General features: G+C 42.4%; 1 non-coding gene across 1 annotated transcript; it reads left to right on the forward strand.

Moving 5' to 3' along the window:
• The first annotated feature begins 5,091 nt into the window (after positions 1-5,091).
• LOC140016334 (small nucleolar RNA R71) lies at positions 5,092-5,198 on the forward strand. The gene has a single exon (XR_011822729.1). It is a non-coding gene; the product is annotated as a small nucleolar RNA R71 (small nucleolar RNA).
• The last annotated feature ends 325 nt before the right edge of the window (positions 5,199-5,523 follow it).

A 5,523-nucleotide genomic window follows, 5' to 3' on the forward strand; every position in this document is an offset into this window, starting at 1 on the left:
GGCGTGGGCACGTCTAACTACTGTAGAGTCTTCTGACCGCGGACGAGAACTTTCTTCCCTTAAACGTGACTACCTAGCGTGGGCACGCTTAACTGCTATAGAGTCTTCTGATCGTCGCCTTCCAACTCTTTTCCTTAGACGTGACCACTTAACGTGGGCACGTCTAACTGCCAACTTCCTGCCACCAAACAACAAACTACTAAATGACACTAACACTTAAATAAAACTGCAAAAATGTACGAAAACTAAAACAAATAGTCTTGGGTTGCCTCCCAAGTAACGCCTTTATTTAATGTCTTTGGCTAGACGCAGATGGAACCCTCAAACAAGATAAATTGGATCCTTGAGGTGTACAACTTCTACTTCTTTAACTGAGAATCCTTCAAAATAAGGTTTGAGACGATGGTCATTCACCACAAATTTCTTCTCCGTCTTTAAACTTTGGATCTCCACTGCACCATAATGAAACACATTAGAAACGACATAGGGACCAATCCAATGAAAATGCAATTTATCGGGAAAAAGTTTAAGTCTCGAGTGATACAAGAGGACTTTTTGCCCTACTACAAAAGATTTCCTTGAAACTTGCTGATCATGGAAGATTTTACTTTTTTCCTTATAGATCGTGACATTCTCATATGCTTCATTCCTAATTTCCTCCAATTCTTGTAGCTGTAATTTCCTTTGGACCCCCGCCTCTTCCAGGTTCATGTTGCATTCTTCACCGCCCAAAACGCCTTGTGTTCGAACTCCACGGGAAGATGACAAGCCTTCCCGAAGACAAGTCTGTACGAGGACATCCCAATCGGCGTCTTATACGCGGTGCGGTACGCCCACAGTGCATCTTCTAACTTCAAGCTCCAATCCTTCCTGTCCGGGTGTACCATCTTCTCCAAGATTGATTTAATTTGACACTTCGACTTGCCCATTTGTCTGCGGGTGATAAGGTGCAGATACCTTGTAGAGCACGCCATATTTTCGGAACAGGGCAGCAATAATCTTATTACAAAAGTGTATGCCCCTATCACTTACTACAACTCTCGGCATCTCAAAGCGGACAAATATGTTAGATTTGAGAAACTCTGCAACCACTCTAGAATCATTAGTACAGATGGATTTTGCTTCCACCCACTTAGAGACATAATTTACAGCACGTAAGATATATACGAATCCAAAAGATAAGGGAAAGAGACCCATAAAATCTATCCCCCAAACATAAAAATTTCAACAAACAACATGGGGGTTTGGAGCATTTGGTCCCTACGAAAAATATTTTCCACCCTTTGACACTTATTACATGATTTACAAAATAAGTACGTATTTTTAAAAAAGGTGGGCCAATAAAGGCCACTCTCCAACATTTTACGAGCTGTTTTTTTAGGCCCAAAATGCCTTCCACATGTAAACAAATGACAGAAATTTAAAATGGAGTGGAATTCACCTACACTTACACACCTTCTTAGCATTTGATCAGAACATTGCCTCCACAGGTAGGGGTCGTCCCAAATATAGTATTTGACATCACTTTTTAACTTGTCTCTCTTAGTCTTGGGCCAACCTGTAGGCAGTTGATTAGTCACTAAGAAATTTACAATGTCAGAATACCAGGGTGCAAATGAATTAATGGCAAGGAGTTGCTCCTCTGGAAATGTCTCTCTCAATGGTTACTCTTTCTTATGTGTCAGTAAGCGGCTAAAGTGATCTGCAACTAAATTCTCTGGCCCACTTTTATCTTTAATCTCCAAGTTGAACTCTTGAAGGAGCAGGATCCATCTGATGAGCCTTGGTTTTACATCCTTCTTCGTCATCAAGTACCTTAAGATTGCATGATCAGAGAAAACTGTTACTTTTGCATCTAACAAATAAGGTCTAAATTTTTCTAATACAAGAATCACAGCTAGTAATTCTTTCTCCGTTGTAGAATAATTGAGTTGAACTCCATTCAACGCCTTTGATGCATAGTAGATTGCATGTGCCGTCCTGCCAATTCTTTGCCCTAACATTGCTCCCACTGCATAGTCACTCGCGTTACACATTATTTCAAATGGGAGGCTCCAGTCCGGCGGTTGGATGACGGGCGGTGAGGTTAACGATTCCTTCAATTTGTCAAATGTCATCCTGCACTCCTCGGTGAAGTCAAATGCTATATCCTTTTACAACAACTTAAACAGGGGCGCTCCAATTTTGGAGAAATTGTTGATAAATCTCCTGTAGAACCCTGCATGACCCAAAAAGGACAGCACTTCCCGTACACTTATGGGGTAAGGTAAAGCAAAAATAATATCGACTTTCGGTTTATCTACCTCTATGCCTCTAGCCGACATTACATGTCCTAAGACAATACCATGCTCCACCATGAAGTGACATTTCTCCCAATTAAGGACTAAATTCGCTTCTATGCATTTTTTTAAAATTAAACTAAATTATCAAGGCATTCATTAAAATTATCCCTATACACACTAAAATTATTCATAAACACCTCAATAATCTTTTCTACATATTCGGAAAAGATACTCACCATACACCTTTGAAAAGTTGTTAGAGTATTGCAGAGGCCGAAAGGCATCCTCCGGTAGGCAAACGTACCAAAGGGGCAGGTGAATGTGATTTTCTCCTGGTCCTCCGGTGTTATCGCGATCTGAAAATACTTTGACAAACCATCAAAAAAACAGTAATAGACACGACCAACTAATCTTTCTATCATCTGATCAATAAAAGGGAGAGGGAAGCGGTCCTTCTTCGCCACGGCATTCAGTCATCGGTAGTCAATGCACTGGCGCCATCCTGTGGGTTTCCTTAATGGGACCATCTCTCCCTCCCGGTTTTCTTCTACCGTAACCCCCGCCTTTTTCGGGACTACTTGAACAAGGCTCACCCAGGGACTGTCTGAGATGGCTAAGATGATTCCCACTTTCAGGAGTTTTAGTATCTCCTTTTTAACTATCTCCATCATTAGTGGGTTCAATCTTCGCTGCGCCTGTCTTACCGGCTTTGCATTATCCTCAAGCCGTATCCGGTGCATGCATAAGGATGGACTAATTCCCTTGATGTCTGCGATGCTCTACCCAATCGCCTCCTTATGATCTCGAAGAAGATGAGGTGACAGGTGTGCAGATATGATGACTGGCAGTGTCTCCTTGTCTTCGAGAAAAGCATACTTCAAATGCTTTGAGAGAGGCTTAAACTCCAACTCGGGTGCCTGCACAACAGAAGGCAACAATTTTGTTTGAGTCTCTAGTACAAAGAGGGAAACAAGCTCATACCTCGGAGAAATTGGTGGGAGCGAATGCAAAGTTTCAACCGTATGGTATAACTCATCATTTATTTCTATATCAGAAACTGCCCCCAACTCAAGATGTTTGGCCAAAGCTACTGCCAGTGCATCTTCTCCACCCAATTCGAACGTTTCCTACATAAGGGACTCAATAACACTTAAAGCAAAAATAGAGTTAGTATCATCCGAGTACTTCATCGCATCAAAAATATTAAAATTCACCATTTTTCCATCAAATTTCATTGACAAAATACCCTCATTTACATATATTTTTGTCCTAACAGTGCTAAAAAATGGCCTATCTAACAAAATAGGTGACGGATTTAGTGACCTTTCATCCCCCATGCCTAGGATATAGAAATCTGCAGGAAAGACTAACTGATTGACCTGTACCAAAACATCTTCAACTAATCCCTCTGAATAAGCGTTGGTATGGTCTGCTAGTTGGATTATAATACTTGTACCTTTTAATGGCACAAGATTTAAAGACGCATAAATAGTTTTAGGCATAACATTAATCGACGCCCCTAAATGCAACATCGTTTTCCTAATCGAGGTATCTCCTATTTTACATGGAATTGTGAACATACCTGGGTCCCCACACCTTGGAGGGAGTTTTCTTTGGAGTATTGTCGACACATTTTCTCTCACCGCCACTCGTTCATCTCCTCTTAACTTTCTTTTGTGGGTGCACAAGTCCTTCAAAAATTTAACATATTTCGGTATCTACTTGATTGCATTCAACAAGGGGATGTTGATATCTACTTTCCGAAACACATCCAAAAGCTCTTTTTCCTTCTCTACCTTCTTTGTCTTCTCCAACCTGCAAGGAAAAGAAGGTAAGTCAGATTTGATGAGAGGTGAAGGAGTGAATGTTACCTTAGAGTCTTCGCGGATGCGCCCTTCCTCTTCAATCTCCTTTTCTATCTCTTCCTCATTTTTGCTCTTCGAATTTTTCACTTTAGGTCCCTCCACTTCCTTGCCACTCCTCAGTGTCATGGCACTTACATTTCTGGAATTTGCCTCGGGTTGCGATAGCAATTTTTCATAAACGTGGAACTCCAAGCGGTTGATGGCAGTTGCAATTTGGCTTATTAAAGCATCCTGGTCTTTCATGCCCACTTTGGTGCCCTACTAGAATTAGATAGTGCTCGTGGTTAAGGCTTTAGTCTCCTGCTGGAGCTGAGCGGTATTCGTGGTCAAGAATCTGATCTCCTGTTGAAGCTGAGTAGTAGTCGTGGCTAGGCTTTTGACAATATCCTCCAAAGAGTTTCCTGAATTGGAGGACGAGAGTTGAGGTTTTGTTTGCCATGGTTGCTGAAATCCTGGTGGATGATTTGGGAATGAATTTTGTGACCTGTTCCCATAACTGAAATTGGGATGGTCTCTCCAACTCGAATTGTACGTGTTGGAGTATGGGTCATACTGCCTACGAGGTGCGAGTACGCCTCCGGCCATGTTCACATGTTCAGCCCCATCCTCTTGCAAAAGGGGACATGTGTCTGTACAGTGGTCCACACTTGTGCAGATTCCACAGACCTTCGCTCGCTGCACGTTCCCCACGGCTAATTGTCTAACCAGACGTCAACTCCGACAGTTGCTGTTGAATGGATGACGTCTCTACCTCGTTGATGCTACGGGTGGGGTTGCTCTCACGGAAGCCAAATTGCTGCGAATTTTCTGCCATTGACTCAATAAGCTCCCATGCTTCTCTTGGCGTCTTATTCGCCAGTGCCCCTCCACTTGCAGCATCAATGATGCTCCTATCAGTTGACTGGAGCCCTTCATAGAAGTACAGGATCAACAGTTGTTCACTAATTTGATGATGCGGGTATCTAGTGTACAACTTGTTGAATCTTTCTCAATAGTCATATAAGGATTCTCCGGGATACTGTTTGATGCTGCATATCTCCTTCCTCAAACTCGCAGCCCGGGATGCAGGAAAGAATTTTTCTAAAAACTTCTTTTTCAATTGTACCCATGTGGTAATGCTACGTGCGGGTAGGTAGTATAGCCAATCTTTAGCTGCATCCTTGAGAAAGAAAAGGAAAGCTCTTAATCTAATTTGCTCTTCAATGACCCAAAAGGTTTCATGCTCGAGCAAACCACTTCGAATTCCTTGACGTGTTTGTAGGGTTTTTCACCAGAGAGACCATGGAACAAGGGTAGGAGGTGAATCAACCCCGACTTCAGCTCGAAAGTGGTATTCTCAGCCAAAGTGGGAAATGTGATGCACAAGGGCTGGTGAG

The sequence above is a fragment of the Coffea arabica genome, chromosome 10c (genome assembly GCF_036785885.1).
Source record: "Coffea arabica cultivar ET-39 chromosome 10c, Coffea Arabica ET-39 HiFi, whole genome shotgun sequence".
In the NCBI taxonomy this organism is placed as follows: Eukaryota; Viridiplantae; Streptophyta; class Magnoliopsida; order Gentianales; family Rubiaceae; genus Coffea; species Coffea arabica.